The sequence below is a fragment of the Schistocerca nitens genome, chromosome 1, assembly GCF_023898315.1.
Source record: "Schistocerca nitens isolate TAMUIC-IGC-003100 chromosome 1, iqSchNite1.1, whole genome shotgun sequence".
Lineage (NCBI taxonomy): Eukaryota > Metazoa > Arthropoda > Insecta > Orthoptera > Acrididae > Schistocerca > Schistocerca nitens.
The window spans coordinates 36,097,204-36,109,487 of record NC_064614.1 but is presented as its reverse complement, the minus strand read 5'-3'; the positions used below and the strand labels follow the sequence as shown (position 1 = coordinate 36,109,487).

The following is a 12,284-nucleotide window of genomic DNA, read 5'->3' as shown; positions in this document are numbered from 1 at the left end:
ATATTCTAACAGAGGACGAACGAGTGTAGTGTAAGCTGTCTCTTTAGTGGACTTGTTGCATCTTCTAAGTGTCCTGCCAATGAAACGCAACCTTTGGCTCGCCTTCCCCACAATATTATCTATGTGGTCTTTCCAACTGAAGTTGTTCGTAATTTTAACACCCAGGTACTTAGTTGAACTGAGTAATCGAGTAATCGAAATCCAACTGATTTCTTTTGGAACTCATGTGGATCACCTCACACTTTTCGTTATTTAGCGTCAACTGCCACCTACCACACCATACAGCAATCTTTTCTAAAGCGCTTTGCAACTGATACTGGTCTTCGGATGACCTTACTAGACGGTAAATTACAGCATCATCTGCGAACAACCTAAGAGAACTGCTCAGATTGTCACCCAGGTCATTTATATAGATCAGGAACAGCAGAGGTCCCAGCACGCTTCCCTGGGCAACACCTGATATCACTTCAATTTTACTCGATGATTTGCCGTGTATTACTACGAACTGCGACCTTCCTGACAGAAAATCCCGAATCCAGTCGCCCAACTGAGACGATATCCCATAGGCCCGCAGATTATAAGTCGCTTGTGAGGAACGGTGTCAAAAGCTTTCCAGAAATCTAGAAATACGGAATCAACTTGAGATCCCATGTCGATAGCGGCCATTACTTCGTGCGAATAAAGAGCGTGCGTTGCACAAGAACGATGTTTTCTGAAACCATGCTGATTACGTATCAATAGATCGTTCCCTTCGAGGTGATTCATAATGTTTGAATACAATATATGCTCCAAAACCCTACTGCAAACCGACGTCAATGATATAAGTCTGTAGTTCGATGGATTACTTCTACTACCCTTCTTAAACACTGGTGCGACCTGCGCAATTTTCCAATCTGTAGGTACCGATCTATCGGTGAGCGAGCGGTTGTATATGATTGCTAAGTAGGGAGCTATTGTATCAGCGTAATCTGAAAGGAACCTAATCGGTATACAATCTGGACCTCAAGACTTGCCCGTATCAAGCGATTTGAGTTGCTTCGAAACCCCTAAGGTATCTACTTCTAAGAAACTCATGCTAGCAGCTGTTCGTGTTTCAAATTCTGGAATATTCCATTCGTCTTCCCTGGTGAAGAATTTTGGAAAACTGCGTTCAATATCTTCGCTTTAGAAGCACAGAAGTCGGTTACAGTACCATCGGCACTGCGCAGCGAAGGTATTGACTGCGTCATGCCGCTTGTGTACTTTACATACGAACAGAATTTCTTCAGATTTTCTACCAAATTTCGAGACAATGTTTCGTTGTGGAACCTATTAAAGGCATCTCGCAATGAAGTCCGTTCCAAATTTCGCGCGTCTGTAAATTTTAGCCAATCTTCGGGATTTCGCGTTCTTCTGAACTTCGCATGCTTTTTCCGTTCCCTCTGCAACAGCGTTCGGACCTGTTTTGTGTACCATGGGGGATCAGTTCCATCTCTTACCAATTTATGAGGTATGAATCTCTCAATTGCTGTTGCTACTGTATCTTTAAATTTGAGCCACATCTCGTCTACATTTGCATATTCAGTACGGAAGGAATGGAGATTGTCTCTTAGGAAGGCTTCTAGTGACACTTTATCCGCTTTTTTAAATAAAATTAATTTGCGTTTGTTTCTGGTGGATTTGGAAGAAACGGTATTGAGCCTAGCAACAAAGACCTTGTGATCACTAATCCCTGTATCAGTCATGATGCTCTCTATTAGCTCTGGATTGTTTGTGGCTAAGAGGTCAAGTGTGTTTTCGCAACCATTTACAATTCGCGTGGGTTCCTGGACTAACTGCTCGAAATAATTTTCGGAGAAGGCATTTAGGACAATCTCGGAAGATGTTTTCTTCCTACCATCGGTTTTGAACAAGTATTTTTGCCAACATATCGAGCGTAGGTTGAAGTCCCCACCAACTATAACCGTATGAGTGGGGTATTTATTTGTTACGAGACTCAAATTTTCTCTGAACTGTTCAGCAACTATATCATTACGTTTTTATCTTTGTTCCATTCATTTTGCTACAAATCAGTTCGTTCGTTGTGCGTGCTGCGAACTATCAGTGAGATCTGTAACGAGGAACAAAAGTCCAGAGTCACAGCCGAAACTCAATAGAGAACGGAAACAGGAGAAATAAACAGAAAGAGAAAAAATCCTGTATGAAAGAAACGGTGTGGGAAAAGCACGACAGTAACTCAGACCTGACGACAGAAGAACGAGTAAGGAGGAAGAAGATGGCATCAATATTTAAACTAAAATTGAAATAACAGGGAACAAAGCGGCTCAGAATGTAAGTGCGACACCACAGATACAAAAAGTACATTATTAATAAGTCGCACAATAAGGGTGACATGGCAGAAAAGGGCATTCCTGGTCAAGAGAAGTCTACTAGTATCAAACATACGCCTTAATTTGAGGTAGGATTATCTGAGAACCTATGTTTGGAGCACAGCATTGTTTGGTAGTGAAACACGAAGAAACAGGACGGTAGGACATCTATTAAGATATCGAGGAATAGTTTCCACAATACTAGAGGGAGCTGCACAGAGTAAAAACTGTAGAGGGAGACAGAGATTGTAAAACAACTAGCAAATAATTGAGGACATACCTTGCAAGTGCTACCCTGAGGTAGGCACAGGAGAGGAATTTGTAGCGGGATGAATCAAAGCAATCAGAAGACTGGTGACAAGAAAAAAAGAAAAAAAAGGAAAAATTAAATAAAAATAAAAAAAATGTTATATAAAATAAACATCGAGAACAGGCAAATCCGTTCAAAAGAAGAAAAGATACTTCTCATAGTGAGGGAAAATGTCACAAGAAATGTTTAGAAATCAATAGGGATTAATTTATCTACAAGCAAGGCAGTGGAAATAGCAATGATGGAAATACCAGTAGAAGATTTTTTTGCAGTCCCTGGAACATCAGCAAAAATAACATGTATAGGTCTGCAACTCAGCTAACGATTTAGGGTCATTCTAGAAACCATTCTCAATGGACACAAGATAGACACAGGAAAACTTCCTGTTTATGCTGTTGAAGTAACAGGACTGTATACTGACTTATGTCCATGGCATCTTATCTCTCCCAATGTACACACGGTCGAACATGCCCTCTTCTCCATACGCAGTTCATCACATGAAGCAGCCAAAACATTCTCACGAGAAGACTGCATTATGGATATAATTAACAGGCTACTACTGACATCTGATCCATTAAAAACTGACACTAGACTGAAGCCAAAGAAAACCAGCAAACCTTTCTTCAAAGAAACATTACATTTACTGCCCTCAAGCCAAGGGTGGATTAGGTAGTCCTCTCAAGCTGAAAATGATAATGAAGACGAGTTCTCAGTACGAAGACTGCTCAGATAAACAAGACTGGTAGGCTAACGCAGTTCATAAATTTTAAAGAAATGTAATAAAATACCATAATTATGTTTTATTTTATGTTATGAGGTATGTAAATACACTTACCTTACATATATGTTCTCAAGGGTCTCACTGTACAGAAAATACCAAACACTAGTTTCGGTCAGATTTTTGAGTGAAATACCGCTACGTGCTTCGGACAGGACCTGTTGCGTCTCTTGAGGAATCTGTCCCTATACATGCGAAATAATTAAAACACTTTCATGGAGGGCTTGTACCGCAATGTTCTAGCGGAAACTAAATTAAAGTGGACACAAGATGTGAAAATTGTTCCAGTCAAAGAGGTTAATAGCAGCTCTCCGTGAACTTTGAAAAGAGGAATTTAAGATCATAAATTGGCGGCGGTAGAATGAAAGAGAAGAGGAGAATAGAAGTAAACAACATTTTTGTGTATTTTTCCCAGAGTTTAAGCTGTGGTTCTGACGTCAGCATAAAAGCGCGACGTACCCGAAGGAACCACTAGTTTTAATCGTACAGAATGGATTCGGGCTTCGAGAGACCAGGAACGGTTTAGCGGTGACGGTGAAGTCGTTGCCAATAATGCAACTCTTATCCGTGTGGCATCTTAGCACCATACTGCAGCGTTTCCAGTCAAACGTATTTGTAGTATGATTAAAATAAAAAAAAAAAAGAAAAATCTTGCCATAAGACACCATTGGAACGGCGCAGTACCTGCTGAGTCAGAGGCCAACTTTTTGATTCCTTCAAAGCTGTATCGCGTTTTCAGGTGTCTAACCTGGGATAAGTATCACTGACACAAGTGGTTCAAATGGCTCTGAGCACTATGGGACTTAACGTCTGAGGCCATCAGTCCCCTAGAACTTAGAACTACTTAAACCTAACTAACGTAATAACATCACACACATCCATGCCCGAGGCAGGATACGAACCTGCGACCGTAGCAGTCGCGCGGTTGCAGACTGAAGCGCCTAGAACCGCTCGGCCACTCCGGCCGGCTCAGAGACACAGGCAGAAGGAGTACGGCGCTTAATTAAACGAAAAGGAAAAGCTCCTCACGACTCCTCAGGCAATCTCTGCAGATAAAAGTACGTTTCTACTACCATAAATTCCTGTAAGACTTAAATTTATAAGTTACATGTAATCACTACTTCTACCAATTTATACTGACAATGATCTACTATATACACTGAAGAGCCAAAGAAACTGGTACGCCGGGATAATATCGTTTAGGACCCCTGCGAGCCTGAAGAAGGACCGCAACTTGACGTGGCCTGCGCTCGAATAATATCAGAAGTAGTGCGGGAGGGAACTGACACCATGAATGCTGCACGGCCGTCCATAAATTCGTAAGAGTTCGAGGGGTGGTAATCTCTTCTGAACAGCACGTTGCAAGGAATCCCAGATATGCTCAATAATGTTCTTGTCTGGGGAGTGTGGTGGCCATCGGAAGTGTTTAAACTCAGGATATGAATGGATGCATGTGACCAGACAGGATGCTTACGTGCATGTTACCTATCAGAGTCTTATCTAGACCTATCAGGGGTCCCATTTCACTACGGCTGCACACGCCCCATACCATTGAAGAGTCACCACCAGCTTGAACTGTCCCCTGCTAACATGCAGGATCCAAGGATTCGTGAGGTAATCTTCATACCCGTACACGTCCATCCACTCGACAAAATTTGAAACGAGGCTCGTCCGACCAGGCAACATCTTTCGAGTCATCAACAGTCGAATGTCGGTGTTGACGGGCCCAGACCAACCTAAAGCTCTGTGTCGTGCAGTGATCAAAGGTGCACGAGCGGGCCTTCGGCTCCGAAAGCCTTTATCGATGAAGTTTCGTTGAATGGTTCGCACGCTGACACTTGTTGATGACCCAACATTGAAATCTGCAGCAATGTGCAGAAGGGTTGCCCCTCTGGCTTCTCATCGGTCCTCGTTGGTCCCATTCTTGCTGGATCTTTTCCGGCCTCTGCGATATCGGAGATTTGATATTCACGGTAAACTCGTGAAATGGTCGTACGGGAAAATCCCCACTTCATCGCTATCTCTGAGATACTATGTCCCATCGTTCGAGCTCCGACTGTAACACCACGTTCAAACTTAGTTAAATCTTGATAATCTGCCACTGTAGCAGAGGTACCTAAACGATTTAACAACTGCGCGAGACACTTGTTGTCTTACATAGGCGTGTCCGGCTGCAGCGCCGTATTCTGTCTGTTTACATATCTCTCTATTTGAATAAGCATTTCTACAACAGTTTCTTTGGCGCTTCAGGTTATATGCATGAACATATTTAGCACTTCCCTACCCAAGGTTTGGCTCTGAGCACTATGGGACTGCACTGCTGAGATCATAAGTCCCCCAGAACTTAGAACAACTTAAACCTAACTAACCTAAGGACAACACACACATCCATGCCCGAGGCGGGATTCGAACCTGCGACCGTAGCGGTCGCGCGGTTCCAGACTGTAGCGCCAGAACCGCTCGGCCACCAGCGGCCGGTACCCAAGGTTTATCGTGGTTCAGCCAAACACTTTCCCTGCTATGTCTATCTCAGTGCCCTGTGCACCTACATGTCCAACTTACATCTCAGGTGTCAGCGCGTACAGTGGAATGGCCTAGCAGTTTGCACTGTTCTCGTGGATTCATCTGGCAGTCCTCTTCCCAACATAAATAGCCATCATTCCGGACATACTACCGATGGTGTAAATACTCAAGGGCTTCTGAAATTCGCAGAATGCTGCTACGCACACATGATGACGCCGATCGATTGCACCTCCACCAACCCCGCTACTCCCACCACTGTTGCATGACCGCCACTCCTGTTTCTATTGTGGCTGCGATAGAAGCTGTGGGACTGATTGTCCGCGGCGATCGCGGAGTCAAGAATGGTTACACAGCACTAGCGATCATTTTACGTGCTGCCTTCCGTACTGTACTTTGGTGTAAATGGCCCAGGAGCCAGTAGTGGATAGTTCGTCAAATAGCAAGCGTTGTGCTGAGACTGTGGTGACTGGCGGCGGACTGAGTCGCTGCTGACGCAGCAGCCGAATCATGCGGCGGAGAACTGCTGGAGGTCTGTGACGCTGGCGTGACGTGCCGAGGCTCAACGTCGAAGTCGGGACCCTCACTGACTGGCTGCAGTGTCTGGCAATAGCAGCTATCAGTTCGAAGCCCGGAACCATCATGTGCAGCGCGGTGGGCTGACCTCCTCCTTTATAGCTGGTAGTATCATTCCCACGCTACCCAGCGACTGACGACTGCTGCCTCCCGGCATACGCCACAGCTCTACTCATCGTATAGTGGGCCACTAATGAGTATCAATATTTGGTACTATGTTTTTGTAACCTTATTCTACGAGGGCAGTTCAATAAGTAATGCCACACATTTTTTTTTTCTGAAACAGGGGTTGTTTTATTCAGCATTGAAATACATCACGTTATTCCCCAATCTTTTAGCTACACAACACTATTTTTCAACGTAATCTCCATTCAATGCTACGGCCTTACGCCACCTTGAAATGAGGGCCTGTATGCCTGCACGGTACCATTCCACTGGTCGATGTCGGAGCCAACGTCGTACTGCATCAATAACTTCTTCATCATCCGCGTAGTACCTCCCACGGATTGCGTCCTTCATTGGGCCAAACATATGGAAATCCGACGGTGCGAGATCGGGGCTGTAGGGTGCATGAGGAGGAAGAGTCCACTGAAGTTTTGTGAGCTCCTCTCGGGTGCGAAGACTTGTGTGAGGTCTTGCGTTGTCATGAAGAAGGAGAAGTTCGTTCTGATTTTTGTGCCTACGAACACGCTGAAGTCGTTTCTTCAATTTCTGAAGAGTAGCACAATACACTTCAGAGTTGATCGTTTGACCATGGGGAAGGACATCGAACAGAATAACCCCTTCAGCGTCCCAGAAGACTGTAACCATGACTTTACCGGCTGAGGGTATGGCTTTAAACTTTTTCTTGGTAGGGGAGTGGGTGTGGCGCCACTCCATTGATTGCCGTTTTGTTTCGGGTTCGAAGTGATGAACCCATGTTTCATCGCCTGTAACATTCTTTGACAAGAAATTGTCACCCTCAGCCACATGACGAGCAAGCAATTCCGCACAGATGGTTCTCCTTTGCTCTTTATGGTGTTTGGTTAGACAACGAGGGACCCAGTGGGAACAAACCTTTGAATATCCCAACTGGTGAACAATTGTGACAGCACTACCAACAGAGATGTCAAGTTGAGCACTGAGTTGTTTGATGGTGATCCGTCGATCATCTCGAACGAGTGTGTTCGCACGTTCCGCCATTGCAGGAGTCACAACTGTGCACGGCCAGCCCGCACGCGGGAGATCAGACAGTCTTGCTTGACCTTGCGCCGATGATGACACACGCTTTGCCCAACGACTCACCGTGCTTTTGTCCACTGCCAGATCACCGTAGAAATTCTGCAAGCGCCTATGAATATCTGAGATGCCCTGGTTTTCCGCCAAAAGAAACTCTATCACTGCCCGTTGTTTGCAACGCACATCCATTACAGACGCCATTTTAACAGCTCCGTGCAGCGCTGCCACCTGTCGGAAGTCAATGAAACTATACGAGACGAAGCTGGCTCTGGCTCTGAGCACTATGGGACTTAACATCTGTGGTCATCAGTCCCCTAGAACTTAGAACTACTTAAACCTAACTAACCTAAGAACATCACACACATCCATGCCCGAGGCAGGATTCGAACCTGCGACCGTAGCAGTCGTGCGGTTCCGGACTGAGCGCCTAGAACCGCTAGACCACCGCGGCCGGCAGACGAAGCTGGAATGTTTGAAAATATTCCACAAGAAATTTCCGGTTTTTTCAACCAAAACTGGCCGAGAAAAAAAATGTGTTGCATTACTTATTGAACTGCCCTCGTATATCGACTGTTGTATAAAGCGTATAAGCTGTGTAGCTCGTAAAGTACCTCATTGAAATTTTATAAAATTTCAGTGTCACTTTCTCGTCTGAAGACAGTCTACTATGACGGAAACTGATCACCAGCAATAAAATAAAACGTCACTTGCGAGCACGGCTCTCTATTTTCATTAAAAGTTCAGTTTACGTTTTAGTGTATGCCCCTCATTTTGTTATATTAAATACTCGTAGTTTCAACTAATGAATATGCATATTGCATATTGGCAACGGCATTGCCGCAGTGGATGCACCGGTTCCCGTAAGATCACTGAAGTTAAGCACTGTCGGGCGTGGTCGGCACTTGGATGGGTGACCATCCAGGCCACCATGCACTGTTGCCACTTTTCAGGGTGCACTCAGCTTCGTGATGCCAATTGAGGAGCTACTCGACCGATTAGTAGCGGCTTCGGTCAAGAATACCATCGTCACGACTGGGAGAGCGGTCTGCTGACCCGACGCCCCTCCTATCCGCATCCTCATCTGAGGATGACACGGCGGTCGGCTGGTCCCGATAGGCCACTTGTGGCCTGATGTTGGAGTGCTTTGAGTGCATGTTGCATTTTAAATATTGGATGTACTATTCTGATTGGTCACAGTCCCTTGCAATAGTGCCCTCTACTTGTTACGTAGAAAATTATCACGAGATGTCATCTTGCATTGAAAGTGTGGGTGGCCACTGAGCCGGGAGGAGGCCAGATTTTGCTCTCCACGCTGGCACAGCTAACGCAGACTACTGGGCCGAGCGAGCCGTGTGCTTCGACTAATGCTGCGTGCAATACATTACACAGATACCTTATGAATCTGAAGAAGTACTATAAAATAGTAATCGATGTTTTTCACACCATGGATAACACAACCACATTTCAAATCAGTAACTTCAGTACTTGCGGAAATATAAATTTTTACCTAAAAGAGGTAATAACCGTCTTGGGATTGTGAAACTGGCTCAAAAATGGCTCTGAGCACTATGCGACTTCTGATGTCATCAGTCCCTAGAACTTACAACTAATTAAACCTAACTAATCTAAGGACATCACACATATCCATTCCCGAGGCAGGATTCGAACCTGCGACCGTAGCGGTCGCTCGGCTCCAGACTGTAGTGGCTAGAACCGCACGGCCACTCCGGCCGGCTTGTGAAACTGGGTTAGGGACTGTAATGTATTCATCTATAGTATCACTTGAAACTACAGCCAAGACGATATGTTCACAAAATCTAATTTTCTGGAATTTTCTTTAATTACCACAGATTTGTGAAGCAACTAAAGAGACTACTTTGGGAAATTAGTATTTCAGCGTGTTTGGGTCGTGTGATTGTTTTGGAGAGCCAGAGTTAATGGAGGACACAAGTACAGTGAGAATGTGATATTTTATTAAAACTATGTAAAAGGATGTGTGAGGAAATTGTTCAAATGTTCAAATGTGTGCGAAATCTTATGGGACTTAACTGCTAAGGTCATCAGTGCCTAATCTTACACACTACGTAACCTAAATTATCATAAGGACAAACACACACACACCCATGCCCGAGGCAGGACTCGAACCTCCGTCGGAACCAGCCGCACAGTCCATGACTGCAGCGCTTTAGAACGCTCGGCTAATCGCGCGCGGCAGAAAATTGTTCATCAATAGGGAAATTTGTGGCGTATATCCGACCGCGCTTGATTTTCTATAACGCAGCTAGAATGGGCGATGAGTGTTAAATTTATTAATAATTTATTTTGTGAAAAGGAATCGTATTTCGTTTTCATTAAATTTTATTTAGTTTCGGAATAACAAGATTTCTAATGCAAATTGCTTATAATAATCTGATTGGGTGCTTAACATACTAACCAAGAGGAATTAATTTTCCCACGCGTTTGAGTAGTAGGTCTTTGTGCCTCAGATCTATGGGTCGAGATAATCGCTCGGGAGCCGTGTTCTGGTAATCACCTCTCCCAAACGACTCAGACCAAATTTGTACAAAAATGAAGAAATTCACGCATTGTGATTGGTCTTCGTGTCATTGACGAAAAGCGACTACAATATTGAGTATTTTCTGGAAGTTTGAGCATTGTGAATGGTTGAATTTAGAAGATATTTGCGTGTGAACATTTCATGTCGTACATAAACTCCGCGAGGCATATTTTATGCATATTACGAGACATTATGGCGAGAAAATATTTACAAACTACTGAACGACTGTCTGGGTTAACTCGCAAGTAGTCGTGGTACAGTGACTATTTAGGACGTTCAAAATATCTGGTCGGACTAAATATCCTCTGGCTGCTTTCGGGTGTGAACTTGTAACAGAGAAAGTCAGTAACACTACGTAACTGATGTCGGCATATTAAATATGAACTTGGTACGAATTTTCAGTGCTTGAAAGACAATAAATCAACTTAGAGGAAACTGTAGACATTTTTCCAAACGAGTCATGAAAGAATCCCGAACGCTCAATAGTTTAATTAACTTTCAGCTACGGCCCATCGACAGGAGTTGAGTGGCCGTTGCGTGGTAGGTATTTAGTCGAATTTTCATCAACGCTGCTTTTTCTGGCTAAACCAGTGTAAAGGGGCAGACAACTTGAAACCTATCCAGGTAAGTGGACTGATCGTTTAAAGGATAGAGGGAGACCAACACACCCCGTCGCATACTGCCTACAGTTACTCGTATAAATGTAGGACGCCCCTGCCCATCAGCAGCCCTTACTATGCGCCTAGGTAAACAGACACTGCAATTAATACTTACATCAGAATTTCCCGCGATCGTGGATGTGAGGACCACTTTAGCATCAATTTATGGTCTGGAATAGTTGGAGGCTGTATTTTCTGTCCCTACTTACTACAGAATAGGTACATTTTAAGTAAGTATCATTTATTTCTCTCAAACATTTGCCAGATGCACTGCGAGAAATTTTACTTCACTTCCAGAAGTGTAGAAGGTAGGGATGAAGTACAGGCAGAAGTAACGCTGCGAGGGAGCGTCGTGAGTCATGTTTGGATAGCTCAGCAGGTAGAGGACGTGCCGACAAAGTGAAGGCTCCAGTTTCGAGTCCCGGTCCGACATGTAATTTTAGTCTGCCAGGAAGTTCCATTTCATTCCTCTTCGTGTTCGACTAGGTTGTGGTTCCAACACGACGGTTGGAAGGAAGGTGGGACTGGACTGAATTTTAGCAGAGCCATCCCAGAAAGTGGGTCTTGGCGATTCAGTTTTATGCCTTCTGCCTTTGCTTGACCTACATCGCCTCTCGGGATGCTTGGAGGATCACATTTATTCTACACCGCCGATGAATGTGGCAGAAATTGTAGCGCGCGTCCTTGCTGTTCTGGGTGGACATACATTGCTAATAATTTGGAAAAGTGTGATCCGCCGAGTCGTTATATATTTGCGGATGTGTAATATATGGTTAACGTCTCAATATTGGTAAATGGAGTAGTTATCTCTGTGCTGTGATAAGAAACTTTTCTTGAACTGACCCGTCTTCATGAATATTTCTAATATCTTTGATTAGCATTATATTCACGAATAACTACATTTACAACAACTGAGGTAAAAAAAGGGACCAGGAAAGTCAAATATCGCTCCCACGTCAGTCTTGGTGGTGGGCTAATTAGACAATGTCTATACTGGCACGCTAAGTATTGACGCCAGGTTTTTTTCGAACTCTCCTGCTCGAGTGTTGTGTGGATTTCCTTGTCTCCGCTGTACGTAGTGCGAGAATTCACCATCTTGTCCTTCGTGAAATAGTCTTTGCCCGAGAAGTGATCGTTATTAAAATCTACTGGTCACGTTTCTGAGTATTTGTAATGAAAGTGATGCCCAAAAATGGTTCAAATGGCTCACAGCACTATGGGACTTAACATCTGAGGTCATCAGTCTCCTAGAACGTAGAACTATTTAAACCCAACTAACCTAAGGACATCACACACATCCATGCCGGAGGGAGGATTC

The 12,284-nt window shown here is 44.3% G+C and overlaps 1 pseudogene; it reads left to right on the top strand.

Annotated features, from left to right (window-relative positions):
- The first annotated feature begins 8,574 nt into the window (after nt 1-8,574).
- On the top strand, nt 8,575-8,692 carry LOC126212928 (5S ribosomal RNA; annotated as a pseudogene).
- The last annotated feature ends 3,592 nt before the right edge of the window (nt 8,693-12,284 follow it).